The sequence below is a fragment of the Rhinoderma darwinii genome, chromosome 13 (assembly GCF_050947455.1).
Source record: "Rhinoderma darwinii isolate aRhiDar2 chromosome 13, aRhiDar2.hap1, whole genome shotgun sequence".
NCBI classification, from domain to species: domain Eukaryota; kingdom Metazoa; phylum Chordata; class Amphibia; order Anura; family Rhinodermatidae; genus Rhinoderma; species Rhinoderma darwinii.
In genome coordinates, this window is record NC_134699.1 from 63010818 (window position 1) to 63028729 (window position 17912).

General features: G+C 42.1%; 1 protein-coding gene across 1 annotated transcript in view; it reads left to right on the forward strand.

Moving 5' to 3' along the window:
- LOC142665563 (urotensin-2 receptor-like) overlaps positions 1-17677 on the forward strand; it is a 29934-nt gene extending 12257 nt beyond the window's left edge. The window contains exon 2 of the mRNA XM_075845267.1: positions 17469-17677. The gene's annotated coding sequence lies outside the window, so the exon portion shown is untranslated. The remainder of the gene's footprint in view (positions 1-17468) is intronic.
- Positions 17678-17912: the final 235 nt, after the last annotated feature.

The following is a 17912-nucleotide window of genomic DNA, read 5'->3' on the forward strand; positions in this document are numbered from 1 at the left end:
TACACAACCTGAAGACGAGTGATGCGCTGTTTTTAGAAAAAAGCAGTCATGTTTTTCTAATCCTGGACAAGATTAGGGCTTCAATACTACTAAATGTTTAATAGACGGTAGGTCCAGTCAACTATTATTCGCCTGGGTGGTCTCATCAACCAAATGTCATGCCTGCAGCCACCACTAGGGGAGCCTAATGCATAATAAACCAGTATGCAGTAAGCTCCCCCTAGTAGTGGCAGCAGGCAGCCAGAATTGTATAATTTAACCCTACACCTAAGCAGAAGGTATGGGGCTCTGTTTTTGGAAAACGGCTCTCATTAGCATGCCTGCTCGGGGGTGGAGAATCTGCCAGGAACTCTCCTCTCAAAACTTACAGGATAAGCCAAAAAATTACCAAAAAAATTCACTTTGGCCAATTCATCACCCCCAAGTATGGATGGACAAGAGGGTCTGGGTTCTATACACATTAGATCATAGGTTAATCCAGGCAAAAGCAATGGAACCGGATAAAATTTGGGCTCCGCCCACAAAACGATTGCCTCTACTCTACACAGATCTCAAGAAATCCTTACAATATGTAATGAATTCCTCTGGGCTTGTCTATGGATATATTAATGTAAGCGCAGCCACTTCAGCGCCTTGAGTGCATCTTTAAGAAGCAGCCTGGATAATATCGGTGCGGTTTTGTGGCGCCACAAATTATTAATATACAACGACACGCTAATCTCCTCGGCTCTCCGGTGTAGACACTTCACCGAGACGTTCGCTACCAGGATTAGACACATACATGGGATTTATAATGTCAATGTAATCAAGGATTTGGCGCTGTGAAATTAATTACTTTTGTAATTGGCGAACATGGATCACCCACTTAAAGGAATTGTCCATTTAAAGTGCACCTTCACTCAAGACAACATTTCACAGTACAAATCTTCAGAGAATGTTGAGTAGCTTTGTAAATACTTTGCTTTATTTATTTTGTATGGATCTTGCGTTATTTTATGTATTCTACTCCATTCCTATCTAAAGCTGCATTCAGGATTCTACTGGTTGTACTTAGCAACAGACTCCATTGGTCGACACTGTCCAGGCAGTCATGTGACCTTACTGTCCTCGGAGCTCCCATAATGCACTGCTGTCTGAGACCAGGGCACCAGTAGAATTCTGAATTTAGCTTTGGATGGCAATGGAGAAGAAAAGATTGTGCCAAACAACCTTTTCTATTGATTTATACTGCAACATTTTGTTTCTTTTTAAAGTGGAGTTTCCCTTTAAATGTCCATGCTAACTGTATACCCCACTGTTACTATGAGGGTTTCTCTTGCAGTAGAGGTCCATTGTTTGCTTCCTCTTCCCCATAACTTGTTTACTATTGGGTATGAGAATGTCTCATGATTGGGCACTCTGGTGGAAGGGGAAGGGGTACAATTGGGTTTGGGCAACAAGCATAGTAGGAGCTTTTTACTGAATATAAATACTGCCATACAATATCCAATAATACCGCAATACAATGTATAAATAATACCCTCAATGCACCCTAAATAATACTACCATATAGTGCCCACATAACACTGCCATATATTGGCCACACAATACTGCCATTCAATGCCAAAATAAACTGCCATTCCGTGCCAACATATAATACTGTATATACAGCCCATATAATACTGCCATACAGTGCTAATATAATACTGCCATATAGTGCCCACATAACACTGCCATATATTGCCCACACAATAGAGGGATTTAATGCCCAAGTGAAACTGACATTCAGTGCCAACATACAATACTGTATATACAGCCTATATAAAATCTCCATAGAGTGCAAATATACAACTGCCATATAGTGTCAAAATACAGTATCTCAATAATACTACCATTCATTATCAACATACAATACTGTATATACAGCCCTCATCACACCACGATATAGTGTCCACATGATGTGTAGTACCCAGATAATACTGCCATATAGCTCCCACATAATACTACCATTCATTATCAACATACAATACTGTATATACAGCCCTCATCACACCACCATATAGTGTCCACATGACGTGTAGTACCCAGATAATACTGCCATATAGCTCCCACATAATACAGCAATTCCATTTCCACATAAGATCACCATACACTGCAGAATAAAGCTGGATGGTTTTCGGTAGTCCTTAGGGTTTCAGTCCTTGGGGGACCTCCAAGAATTTACAGCATTGGGCAATTGCTCCGTTTGTCACCCCCTAAAAACGACCCTATCGACGGAACATCCCCTTATTTTGTTTGCCAGTCATCTGCGGGTGCATTTTGATGGAATTCTATCCCTTGGTTCTCAGCCAATCAGCAGATCAGCTAGCCCACTTAGCATTGCTGATTGGCTGAGACCAGGATGATAGGCAGGGATATCTTTCCCGACTACTGACCTCTGATCCTGACCCTTGGCCATGCTGTGACCTTCTCTTGCATCTCTTGAACTTTGGCGATACATTGACCTCGTCTACGTCTTCTGGTTCCTGTAGTGGCGTGACCACCAATCAGAGATTGTACCTTGAAGCGAAGGCCAAAGATGAAGTCAAGGACCCCCTTAGACTTTTAGAGGTTATGCTCCTCGTCATTGTAACATAGTCTTTCAAATTTTGGTGCTGTATACACTGTGCACCCAGCCTTAAAGGGGAACATGTCATTAAAAAAAATGGACCCTCGATGGGTATTTTATAGAAGACCCTGATTAAATAGAACCTGTTTTGTGACTGTTCCCCTTTAAGAAGATGACGATGGAATAAGATGGAATTCCCCTTTAAATACAGGAAAAAGTCTATTGAAGTGGATACAGATAGTTCTCTCCCTGCAGAGGAAAGATCAGAAGAATACATTGGGTGAGATGTATTCAGGTTCGCAGTGTCCAGAGAGCGCAGGAGTAGCAGCTTTAGTTGAACGCGTCCTTGTAAATCCGCAGTATGATGTTATTCTGCAGAGCATTGCAAAATAAGCATGACGGTCTGCAGCAAGTAATTGCTTTTCTCTCTGGTACAGGGGAGGCCGATCGTGACGACCCTAGAGGCTTGTTAATCCTGTATCTATAAACGCGGTCATGAAATATTCACAGGAACAAGAAGCTCGCAGCCTACACTGCGCTGATACATTGTAACAAACTGGACAGCATTGTGCTGCTGGTGTACTTACCTCACAGAGGTTTGTCTAGACTGGATACAATTGTAACAAACCCTCAGCTGTGAGTAGGTGTGTACAAGTTTTGAGTGTAAACAGGCATGTTCGCATTCACTGACAGCTAGCAGAGATCTTGTTGAAAAATGAAAAAGCGTCACGTTTTATTTACGTTAAAAAAAAAAATCTGGTGGAGACCTGAAAGGAGGGTTCACTACATAACATTGGGTGAGATGCAGATTCATCTGGGGTTCACTCTCCGCAGTTACTATAGAAATTATTCAACCCCCCCCCATATTTTAGAATTGTCTGGCACAAAACAAAGCTCTGCGAATAAATCTACATTTGTTACCATTATTAAACCATAAGTAATTGATTGCATAAGTATTCACACCCTCAAGAGTTTTACTTTTTCCCTGTGGAACGTATTTTAAAAAAAACAACAAGGGGGGTGAATACTTTTTATGGACACTGCAAATGGCTTTCCGCCACATTATTTCTACGTCTTTGGACTGAGAATATAAATGGGGGATTCCAGCTAATATCTTATGTCATTTAGAAGATAACATCAATAGGGATCCACGAAAAAGCGGCTTCATCGATTCTTAAACCTAGGGGGCGCTGTGCTTGATGTTATTTTGACATTGTTTGAGTACCTTTTGGATCTCGGACTCAGTGATTCTTAGGAATAATTTCTATGGGGATGTGATGTGTGTGAGGTTAGGTATCCCAGAGGCTTACTAAAGGTGTAGTTCCCCTTTAAATATGTATGTTACAACACAAGGAGGGTAATATGAAGGAATAACGCTGTAAAAGAGCTCGGCCATAAATTCTCTGCCTCCTCCTGACCTCCGTCTTTTCCTATTTGTCCTCAAATAATATTAGACCGACAAACTCACTTACATCGGGCCGAGAATAGACCGTACCGCGCCCTGTGATACCATATCAGATTACCGGGAAGCACCAATCCCATCACAGATCGAGGGGCTAAAATTTAATTGTGGGCTCAATTGCGGCCAAAAATAGAATAGACGGAGTGAGGAGCAGCAGAGACTTCAGGAAGCTCAAAAGGAAGTTGGGCTTAAAGAGACAGAGTCCACAGGGAAAGATTAAAGGGCATCTTCTTTAAGGGCAGATCAACTGCGGGTGCTCACATTAAGTGAAATTTCACCAATATTTGAGGTCATTGTTTCAATAGTGATTCCTTCGTTTTACCAATAATTAGAATCCTAGAGGGAATTCACTTGCAATTAAGTGACCACTAAAGGGCCAGGCAGGGGGGCAAAAAGATGTAAGCCCTGCTCAGCTAACTCCAGGGAACCGGAAAGGCATTACTTGGGATGCTAACCGGTGCAGGAGCGTCTATTGATGCATCCCTATGGTGTGTATACAAATAACAATACCATACAGTGCCTAATTAAAAGCGCCATACAGTATGGTGGCCAAATAACGGTATCATACATTGGCCAAATAACACTCAGGAATGCTATATAGTGCCGCAACCACCATCCACTGCAGAAATAGACAGTACAGTGCCTGAGTAGAAATGCCACACAATGCCTAAATAAATACCACCATACAGTCATCAAATAACACTTCCATACATAAAGTAATCTAATAACAGTGCCATACAGTGCCACCATTACCTAAAGTAATACACTGTACACTGCCTAAGTAGTAGTGCCACATAATGCCTAAGTAAATACCACCATAGAGTGCTCAAAAAACAAAATACTATAACCAAGTAGATGTGCCCCACATTGCCTAAGTAATACTACCATACAGTGCTCAAAAACAAACATATAGTGCATAAGTAAAAGTGCCACACAATGCTTAAGTAATACCACCATACAGTGCTCAGTACCTAAGTAGACGTGCCACACAATGCCTAAGTTATACCACCATGCAGTGCTCAGAGTGCTCAGTGCCTAAGTAATACCACCATACAGTGCTCAGTGCCTAAGTAATACCATCATACAGTGATCAGTGCCTAAGTAATACCATCATACAGTGTTCAGTGCCTAAGTAATACCATCATACAGTGCTCAGTGCCTAAGTAATACCATCATACAGTGCTCAGTGCCTAAATAATACCATCATACAGTGCTCAGTGCCTAAGTAATACAACCATACAGTGCTCAGTGCCTAAGTAATACCAACATACAGTGCTCAGTGCCTAAGTAATACCAACATACAGTGCTCAGTGCCTAAGTAATACCACCATACAGTGCTCAGTGCCTAAGTAATACCACCATACAGTGCTCGGTGCCTAAGTAATACCACCATACAGTGCCTAAGTAATACCACCATGCAATGCTCAGTGCTTAAGTAATACCACCATAAAGTGCTCAGTGGCAAAGTAATACCACCATACAGGGCTTAGTGCCTAAGTAATACCAACATACAGCACTTAGTGCCTATGTAGAAGTGCCACATAATGCCTAAGTAATACCACCAGAGAGTGCTCAGTGCCTAAGCAGAAGTGCCACACAATGCCTAAGAAATACCACCGTACAGTGCTCAGTGCCTAAGTAAAACTAACATACAGTGCTAAGTGCCTAATTAATACCACCATACAGTGCTCAGTGCCTAAGTAACACCATCATACAGTGCTCAGTGCCTAATAATACCAACATACATTGCTCAATGCCTAAGTAATACCAACATACAGTGCTCAGTGCCTAAGTAATACCACCATACAGTGCTCAGTGCCTAAGTAATACCAACATACAGTGCTCAGTGCCTAAGTAATACCAACATACAGTGCTCAGTGCCTAAGTAATACCACCATACAGTGCTCAGTGCCTAAGTAATACCACCATACAGTGCTCAGTGCCTAAGTAATACCACCATACAGTGCCTAAGTAATACCACCATGCAATGCTCAGTGCCTAAGTAATATCACCATAAAGTGCTCAGTGCCAAAATAATACCACCATACAGGGCTTAGTGCCTAAGTAATACCAACATACAGCGCTCAGTGCCTATGTAGAAGTGCCACACAATGCCTAAGTAATACCACCATACAGTGCTCAGTGCCTAAGTAATACCAACATACAGTACTCAGTGCCTAAGTAATACCAACATACAGTGCTCAGTGCCTAAGTAATACCAACATACGGTGCTCAGTGCCTAAGTAATACCACCATACAGTGCTCAGTGCCTTAGTAATACCAACATACATTGCTCAGTGCCTAAGTAATACCACCATACAGTGCTCAGTGCCTAAGTAATACTAACATACAGTGCTCAGTGCCTAAGTAATACCATCATACAGTACTCAGTGCCTAAGTAATACCACCATACAGTGCTCAGTGCCTAAGTAATACCAACATACAGTGCTCAGTGCCTAAGTAATACCAACATACAGTGCTCAGTGCCTAAGTAATACCACCATACAGTGCTCAGTGCCTAAGTAATACCACCATACAGTGCTCAGTGCCTAAGTAATACCACCATACAGTGCCTAAGTAATACCACCATGCAATGCTCAGTGCCTAAGTAATATCACCATAAAGTGCTCAGTGCCAAAATAATACCACCATACAGGGCTTAGTGCCTAAGTAATACCAACATACAGCGCTCAGTGCCTATGTAGAAGTGCCACACAATGCCTAAGTAATACCACCATACAGTGCTCAGTGCCTAAGTAATACCAACATACAGTACTCAGTGCCTAAGTAATACCAACATACAGTGCTCAGTGCCTAAGTAATACCAACATACGGTGCTCAGTGCCTAAGTAATACCACCATACAGTGCTCAGTGCCTAAGTAATACCAACATACATTGCTCAGTGCCTAAGTAACACCAACATACAGTGCTCAGTGCCTAACAAATACCACCATACAGTGCTCAGTGCCTAAGTAATACCATCATACAGTGCTCAGTGCCTAAGTAATACCATCATACAGTGCTTAGTGCCTAAGTAATACCAACATACAGCGCTCAGTGCCTATGTAGAAGTGCCACACAATGCCTAAGTAATACCACCATACAGTGCTCAGTGCCTAAGTAATACAAACATACAGTACTCAGTGCCTAAGTAATACATACATACAGTGCTCAGTGCCTAAGTAATACCAACATACGGTGCTCAGTGCCTATGTAGAAGTGCCACACAATGCCTAAGTAATACCATCATACAGTGCTCAGTGCCTAAGTAATACCAACATACAGTACTCAGTGCCTAAGTAATACAAACATACAGTGCTCAGTGCCTAAGTAATACCAACATACGGTGCTCAGTGCCTAAGTAATACCACCATACAGTGCTCAGTGCCTAAGTAATACCAACATACATTGCTCAATGCCTAAGTAATACCAACATACAGTGCTCAGTGCCTAACTAATACCACCATACAGTGCTCAGTGCCTAAGTAATACCATCATACAGTGCTCAGTGCCTAAGTAATACCATCATACAGTGCTTAGTGCCTAAGTAATACCAACATACAGCGCTCAGTGCCTATCTAGAAGTGCCACACAATGCCTAAGTAATACCACCATACAGTGCTCAGTGCCTAAGTAATACCAACATACAGTACTCAGTGCCTAAGTAATACATACATATAGTGCTCAGTGCCTAAGTAATACGACCATACGGTGCTCAGTGCCTAAGTAACACCACCATACAGTGCTCAGTGCCTAAATAATACCAACATACAGTGCTCAGTGCCTAAGTAGAAGTGCCACACAATACCTAAGTAAATAGCACCACAGAATGCTCAAAATCCAAAATATTATAACTAAGTAGATGTGTTCCACAATGCCTAAGTAATACCACCATACAGTGCTCAGTGCCTAAGCAGAAGTGCCACACAATGCCTAAGTAATACCACCGTACAGTGCTCAGTGCCTAAGTAATACTAACATACAGTGCTCAGTGCCTAAGTAATACCAACATACAGTGCTCAGTGCCTAAGTAATACCATCATACAGTACTCAGTGCCTAAGTAATACCACCATACAGTGCTCAGTGCCTAAGTGATACCAGCATACAGTGCTCAGTGCCTAAGTAATACCAACATACAGTGCTCAGAGCCTAAGTAATACCACCATACAGTGCTCAGTGCCTAAGTAATACCAACATACAGTGCTCAGTGCCTAAGTAATACCACCATACAGTGCTAAGTGCCTAAGTAATACCGTCATACAGTGCTCAGTGCCAAAGTAATACCATCATACAGTGCTCAGTGCCTAAGTAATACCATCATACAGTGATCAGTGCCTAAGTAATACCATCATACAGTGCTTAGTGCCTAAGTAATACCAACATACAGCGCTCAGTGCCTATGTAGAAGTGCCACACAATGCCTAAGTAATACCACCATACAGTGCTCAGTGCCTAAGTAATACCAACATACAGTACTCAGTGCCTAAGTAATACCAACATACAGTGCTCAGTGCCTAAGTAATACCACCATACAGTGCTCAGTGCCTAAGTAATACCATCATACAGTGCTCAGTGCCTAAGTAATACCAACATACAGTACTCAGTGCCTAAGTAATACCAACATACGGTGCTCAGTGCCTAAGTAATACCACCATACAGTGCTCAGTGCCTAAGTAATACCAACATACATTGCTCAATGCCTAAGTAATACCAACATACAGTGCTCAGTGCCTAACTAATACCACCATACAGTGCTCAGTGCCTAAGTAATACCATCATACAGTGCTCAGTGCCTAAGTAATACCATCATACAGTGCTTAGTGCCTAAGTAATACCAACATACAGCGCTCAGTGCCTATCTAGAAGTGCCACACAATGCCTAAGTAATACCACCATACAGTGCTCAGTGCCTAAGTAATACCAACATACAGTACTCAGTGCCTAAGTAATACATACATATAGTGCTCAGTGCCTAAGTAATACGACCATACGGTGCTCAGTGCCTAAGTAACACCACCATACAGTGCTCAGTGCCTAAATAATACCAACATACAGTGCTCAGTGCCTAAGTAGAAGTGCCACACAATACCTAAGTAAATAGCACCACAGAATGCTCAAAATCCAAAATATTATAACTAAGTAGATGTGTTCCACAATGCCTAAGTAATACCACCATACAGTGCTCAGTGCCTAAGCAGAAGTGCCACACAATGCCTAAGTAATACCACCGTACAGTGCTCAGTGCCTAAGTAATACTAACATACAGTGCTCAGTGCCTAAGTAATACCAACATACAGTGCTCAGTGCCTAAGTAATACCATCATACAGTACTCAGTGCCTAAGTAATACCACCATACAGTGCTCAGTGCCTAAGTGATACCAGCATACAGTGCTCAGTGCCTAAGTAATACCAACATACAGTGCTCAGAGCCTAAGTAATACCACCATACAGTGCTCAGTGCCTAAGTAATACCAACATACAGTGCTCAGTGCCTAAGTAATACCACCATACAGTGCTAAGTGCCTAAGTAATACCGTCATACAGTGCTCAGTGCCAAAGTAATACCATCATACAGTGCTCAGTGCCTAAGTAATACCATCATACAGTGATCAGTGCCTAAGTAATACCATCATACAGTGCTTAGTGCCTAAGTAATACCAACATACAGCGCTCAGTGCCTATGTAGAAGTGCCACACAATGCCTAAGTAATACCACCATACAGTGCTCAGTGCCTAAGTGATACCAGCATACAGTGCTCAGTGCCTAAGTAATACCAACATACAGTGCTCAGTGCCTAAGTGATACCAGCATACAGTGCTCAGTGCCTAAGTAATACCAACATACAGTGCTCAGTGCCTAAGTAATACCACCATACAGTGCTCAGTGCCTAAGTAATACCAACATACAGTGCTCAGTGCCTAAGTAATACCACCATACAGTGCTAAGTGCCTAAGTAATACCGTCATACAGTGCTCAGTGCCTAAGTAATACCATCATACAGTGCTAAGTGCCTAAGTAATACTACCATACAGTGTTCAGTGCCTAAGTAATATCAACATACAGTGCTCAGTGCTTAAGTAATACCAAAATACAGTGCTCAGTGCCAAAGTAATACCACCATACAGGGCTTAGTGCCTAAGTAATACCAACATACAGCGCTCAGTGCCTATGTAGAAGTGCCACACAATGCCTAAGTAATACCACCATACAGTGCTCAGTGCCTAAGCAGAAGTGCCTCACAATGCCTAAGTAATATCACTGTACAGTGCACAGTGCCTAAGTAATACTAACATACAGTGCTCAGTGCCTAAGTAATACCACCATATAGTGCTCAGTGCCTAAGTAATACCATCATACAGTGCTCAGTGCCTAAGTAATATCAACATACAGTGCTCAGTGCCTAAGTAATACCAACATACAGTGCTCAGTGCCTAAGTAGGAGTGCCACACAATACCTAAGTAAATAGCACCACAGAGTGCTCAAAATCCAAAATATTATAACTAAGTAGATGTGCTCCACAATGCCTAAGTAATAACACCATACAGTGCTCAGTGCCTAAGCAGAAGTGCCACACAATGCCTACATAATACCACCATACAGTGTCTAAGTAATACCACCATACAGTGATCAGTGCCTAAGCAGAAGTGCCACACAATGCCTAAGTAAAACCACCGTACAGTGCTCAGTGCCTAAGTTATACTAACATACAGTGCTCAGTGCCTAAGTAATACCACCATACAGTGCTCAGTGCCTAAGTAATACCATCATACAGTACTCAGTGCCTAAGTAATACCACCATACAGTGCTCAGTGCCTAAGTAATACCAACATACAGTGCTCAGTGCCTAAGTAATACCAACATACAGTGCTCAGTGCCTAAGAAATACCAACATACAGTGCTCAGTGCCTAAGTAATACCAACATACGGTGCTCAGTGCCTAAGTAACACCACCATACAGTGCTCAGTGCCTAAATAATACCAACATACAGTGCTCAGTGCCTAAGTAATACCCCCATACAGTGCTTAGTGCCAAAGTAATACATACATACAGTGCTCAGTAACCAAGTAATACCACCATACAGTGCTCAGTGCCTAAGTAATACCAACATACAGTTCTCAGTGCCTAAGTAATACCAACATACAGTGCTCAGTGCCTAAGTAATACCAACATACAGTGCTCAGTGCTTAAGTAATACCACCATACAGTGCTCAGTGCCTAAGTAATACCAACATACAGTGCTCAGTGCCTAAGTAATACCAACATACAGTGCTCAGTGCCTAAGTAATACCACCATACAGTGCTCAGTGCCTAAGTAATACAATCATACAGTGCTCAGTGCCTAAGTAATACCATCATACAGTGCTTAGTGCCTAAGTAATACCAACATACAGCGCTCAGTGCCTATGTAGAAGTGCCACACAATGCCTAAGTAATACCACCATACAGTGCTCAGTGCCTAAGTAATACCAAAATACAGTACTCAGTGCCTAAGTAATACCAACCTACAGTGCTCAGTGCCTAAGTAATACCAACATACGGTGCTCAGTGCCTAAGTAACACCATATACAGTGCTCAGTGCCTAAATAATACCAACATACAGTGCTCAGTGCCTAAGTAGACGTGCCACACAATACCTAAGTAAATAGCACCACAGAGTGCTCAAAATCCAAAATATTATAACTAAGTAGATGTGCTCCACAATGCCTAAGTAATAACACCAAACAGTGCTCAGTGCCTAAGCAGAAGTGCCACACAATGCCTACGTAATACCACCATACAGTGTCTAAGTAATACCGTCATACAGTGCTCAGTGCCTAAGTAATACCATCATACAATGCTAAGTGCCTAAGTAATACTACCATACAGTGCTAAGTGCCTAAGTAATACCAACATACAGTGCTCAGTGCCTAAGTAATAACAACATACAGTGCTCAGTGCCAAAGTAATACCACCATACAGGGCTTAGTGCCTAAGTAATACCAACATACAGCGCTCAGTGCCTATGTAGAAGTGCCACACAATGCCTAAGTAATACCACCATACAGTGCTCAGTGCCTAAGCAGAAGTGCCTCACAATGCCTAAGTAATATCACTGTACAGTGCACAGTGCCTAAGTAATACTAACATACAGTGCTCAGTGCCTAAGTAATACCACCATATAGTGCTCAGTGCCTAAGTAATACCATCATACAGTGCTCAGTGCCTAAGTAATATCAACATACAGTGCTCAGTGCCTAAGTAATACCAACATACAGTGCTCAGTGCCTAAGTAGAAGTGCCACAAAATACCTAAGTAAATAGCACCACAGAGTGCTCAAAATCCAAAATATTATAACTAAGTAGATGTGCTCCACAATGCCTAAGTAATAACACCATACAGTGCTCAGTGCCTAAGCAGAAGTGCCACACAATGCCTACGTAATACCACCATACAGTGTCTAAGTAATACCACCATACAGTGATCAGTGCCTAAGCAGAAGTGCCACACAATGCCTAAGTAAAACCACCGTACAGTGCTCAGTGCCTAAGTAATACTAACATACAGTGCTCAGTGCCTAAGTAATACCACCATACAGTGCTCAGTGCCTAAGTAATACCATCATACAGTACTCAGTGCCTAATTAATACCACCATACAGTGCTCAGTGCCTAAGTAATACCAACATACAGTGCTCAGTGCCTAAGTAATACCAACATACAGTGCTCAGTGCCTAAGAAATACCAACATACAGTGCTCAGTGCCTAAGTAATACCAACATACGGTGCTCAGTGCCTAAGTAACACCACCATACAGTGCTCAGTGCCTAAATAATACCAACATACAGTGCTCAGTGCCTAAGTAATACCCCCATACAGTGCTTAGTGCCAAAGTAATACATACATACAGTGCTCAGTAACCAAGTAATACCACCATACAGTGCTCAGAGCCTAAGTAATACCAACATACAGTGCTCAGTGCTTAAGTAATACCACCATACAGTGCTCAGTGCCTAAGTAATACCAACATACAGTTCTCAGTGCCTAAGTAATACCACCATACAGTGCTCAGTGCCTAAGTAATACCAACATACAGTGCTCAGTGCTTAAGTAATACCACCATACAGTGCTCAGTGCCTAAGTAATACCAACATACAGTGCTCAGTGCCTAAGTAATACCAACATACAGTGCTCAGTGCCTAAGTAATACCACCATACAGTGCTCAGTGCCTAAGTAATACCATCATACAGTGCTCAGTGCCTAAGTAATACCATCATACAGTGCTTAGTGCCTAAGTAATACCAACATACAGCGCTCAGTGCCTATGTAGAAGTGCCACACAATGCCTAAGTAATACCACCATACAGTGCTCAGTGCCTAAGTAATACCAAAATACAGTACTCAGTGCCTAAGTAATACCAACCTACAGTGCTCAGTGCCTAAGTAATACCAACATACGGTGCTCAGTGCCTAAGTAACACCATATACAGTGCTCAGTGCCTAAATAATAACAACATACAGTGCTCAGTGCCTAAGTAGAAGTGCCACACAATACCTAAGTAAATAGCACCACAGAGTGCTCAAAATCCAAAATATTATAACTAAGTAGATGTGCTCCACAATGCCTAAGTAATAACACCAAACAGTGCTCAGTGCCTAAGCAGAAGTGCCACACAATGCCTACGTAATACCACCATACAGTGTCTAAGTAATACCAACATACAGTGCTCAGTGCCTAAGTAATACCACCATACAGTGCTAAGTGCCTAAGTAATACCGTCATACAGTGCTCAGTGCCTAAGTAATACCATCATACAGTGCTAAATGCCTAAGTAATACTACCATACAGTGCTAAGTGCCTAAGTAATACCAACATACAGTGCTCAGTGCCTAAGTAATAACAACATACAGTGCTCAGTGCCAAAGTAATACCACCATACAGGGCTTAGTGCCTAAGTAATACCAACATACAGCGCTCAGTGCCTATGTAGAAGTGCCACACAATGCCTAAGTAATACCACCATACAGAGCTCAGTGCCTAAGCAGAAGTGCCTCACAATGCCTAAGTAATACCACTGTACAGTGCACAGTGCCTAAGTAATACTAACATACAGTGCTCAGTGCCTAAGTAATACCACCATACAGTGCTCAGTGCCTAAGTAATACCATCATACAGTGCTCAGTGCCTAAGTAATATCAACATACAGTGCTCAGTGCCTAAGTAATACCAACATACAGTGCTCAGTGCCTAAGTAGAAGTGCCACAAAATACCTAAGTAAATAGCACCACAGAGTGCTCAAAATCCAAAATATTATAACTAAGTAGATGTGCTCCACAATGCCTAAGTAATAACACCATACAGTGCTCAGTGCCTAAGTAATACCAACATACAGTGCTCAGTGCCTAAGTAATACCAACATACAGTGCTCAGTGCCTAAGTAATACCACCATACAGTGCTAAGTGCCTAAGTAATACCGTCATACAGTGCTCAGTGCCTAAGTAATACCATCATACAGTGCTAAGTGCCTAAGTAATACTACCATACAGTGCTAAGTGCCTAAGTAATACCAACATACAGTGCTCAGTGCCTAAGTAATAACAACATACAGTGCTCAGTGCCAAAGTAATACCACCATACAGGGCTTAGTGCCTAAGTAATACCAACATACAGCGCTCAGTGCCTATGTAGAAGTGCCACACAATGCCTAAGTAATACCACCATACAGTGCTCAGTGCCTAAGCAGAAGTGCCTCACAATGCCTAAGTAATACCACTGTACAGTGCACAGTGCCTAAGTAATACTAACATACAGTGCTCAGTGCCTAAGTAATACCACCATACAGTGCTCAGTGCCTAAGTAATACCATCATACAGTGCTCAGTGCCTAAGTAATATCAACATACAGTGCTCAGTGCCTAAGTAATATCAACATACAGTGCTCAGTGCCTAAGTAATACCAACATACAGTGCTCAGTGCCTAAGTAGAAGTGCCACAAAATACCTAAGTAAATAGCACCACAGAGTGCTCAAAATCCAAAATATTATAACTAAGTAGATGTGCTCCACAATGCCTAAGTAATAACACCATACAGTGCTCAGTGCCTAAGCAGAAGTGCCACACAATGCCTACGTAATACCACCATACAGTGTCTAAGTAATACCACCATACAGTGATCAGTGCCTAAGCAGAAGTGCCACACAATGCCTAAGTAAAACCACCGTACAGTGCTCAGTGCCTAAGTAATACTAACATACAGTGCTCAGTGCCTAAGTAATACCACCATACAGTGCTCAGTGCCTAAGTAATACCATCATACAGTACTCAGTGCCTAAGTAATACCACCATACAGTGCTCAGTGCCTAAGTAATACCAACATACAGTGCTCAGTGCCTAAGTAATACCAACATACAGTGCTCAGTGCCTAAGAAATACCAACATACAGTACTCAGTGCCTAAGTAATACCAACATACGGTGCTCAGTGCCTAAGTAACACCACCATACAGTGCTCAGTGCCTAAATAATACCAACATACAGTGCTCAGTGCCTAAGTAATACCCCCATACAGTGCTTAGTGCCAAAGTAATACATACATACAGTGCTCAGTAACCAAGTAATACCAACATACAGTGCTCAGTGCCTAAGTAATACCAACATACAGTTCTCAGTGCCTAAGTAATACCAACATACAGTGCTTAGTGCCTAAGTAATACCAACATACAGTGCTCAGTGCTTAAGTAATACCACCATACAGTGCTCAGTGCCTAAGTAATACCAACATACAGTGCTCAGTGCCTAAGTAATACCAACATACAGTGCTCAGTGCCTAAGTAATACCACCATACAGTGCTCAGTGCCTAAGTAATACCATCATACAGTGCTCAGTGCCTAAGTAATACCATCATACAGTGCTTAGTGCCTAAGTAATACCAACATACAGCGCTCAGTGCCTATGTAGAAGTGCCACACAATGCCTAAGTAATACCACCATACAGTGCTCAGTGCCTAAGTAATACCAAAATACAATACTCAGTGCCTAAGTAATACCAACCTACAGTGCTCAGTGCCTAAGTAATACCAACATACGGTGCTCAGTGCCTAAGTAACACCACATACAGTGCTCAGTGCCTAAGTAGAAGTGCCACACAATACCTAAGTAAATAGCACCACAGAGTGCTCAAAATCCAAAATATTATAACTAAGTAGATGTGCTCCACAATGCCTAAGTAATAACACCAAACAGTGCTCAGTGCCTAAGCAGAAGTGCCACACAATGCCTACGTAATACCACCATACAGTGTCTAAGTAATACCACCATACAGTGCTCAGTGCCTAGGCAGAAGTGTCACACAATGCCTAAGTAATACCACCGTACAGTGCTCAGTGCCTAAGTAATACCAACATACAGTACTCAGTGCCTAAGTAATACCACCATACAGTGCTCAGTGCCTAAGTATTACCATCATACAGTACTCAGTGCCTAAGTAATACCACCATACAGTGCTCAGTGCCTAAGTAATACCAACATACAGTGCTCAGTGCCTAAGTAATACCAACATACAGTGCTCAGTGCCTAAGTAATACCAACATACTGTGCTCAGTGCCTAAGTAATACCATCATACAGTACTCAGTGCCTAAGTAATACCACCATACAGTGCTCAGTGCCTAAGTAATACCAACATACAGTGCTCAGTGCCTAAGTAATACCAACATACAGTGCTCAGTGCCTAAGTAATACCAACATACTGTGCTCAGTGCCTAAGTAACACTACCATACAGTGCTCAGTGCCTAAATAATACCAACATACAGTGCTCAGTGCCTAAGTAATACCCCCATACAGTGCTCAGTGCCAAAGTAATACCAACATACAGTGCTCAGTAACCAAGTAATACCACCATACAGTGCTCAGTGCCTAAGTAATACCAACATACACTGCTCAGTGCCTAAGTAATACAAACATACAGTGCTCAGTGCCAAAGTAATACCACCATACAGTGCCTAAGTAATACCACCATACAGTGCTCAGTGCCTCAGTAATACCAACATACAGTGCCTAAGTAATACCACCATATAGTGCTCAGTGCCTAAGTAATACCAACATACAGTGCTCAGTGCCTAAGTAATACCAACATACAGCGCTCAGTGCCTAAGTAATACCACCAGTGCTCAGTGACTAAGTAATACCAACATACAGTGCTTAGTGCCTTAGTAATACCAACATACAGCGTTCAGTGCCTAAGTAGAAGTGCCACATAATGCCTAAGTAATACCACGATACAGTGCTCAGTGCCTAAGTAATACCACCATACAGTGCTCAAAAGCTTACATACAGTGACCAACTAACATCTCCATACATGAGGTAATTAATAAAAAAAAACATTAGCAAATTTCCTTTTATCCGTAAACTAACTCACATTTTGTTTTTTTCCAAAGGGAACACCATTTTTTCTACAGTAACATCTCCTGTCGGAATAAAGAAGAAATCTCCGCCACAGGAGAATTCCACTGACTACCTCATTTCAAGAAGAATGCGGAAGGCGTTGTGTCTGGTCTATTGATGATAACAAAGGGAAGCTTTAAATCATGGAATATCAGGGACAAGAGGAATTCTTCACAGCCTTGTCCATCAGGCTATGTTCACACGGAGTATTTTGGGGGAGGAATATCTGCCTCAAAATTCCGTTTGGAACTTTGAGGCAGATATTCCTCTCCCTGCACGCCGATTTTCGCGGCAATTATCGCGCTGTTTTTCGCCCGCGGCCATTGAGCGCCGTGGGCATAAAACAGCGAGATATACGCTTTCTCCTGCCTCCCATTGAAGTCAATGGGAGGTCCGAGGCGGAAGCGCCCGAAGATAGGGCATGTCGCTTCTTTTTC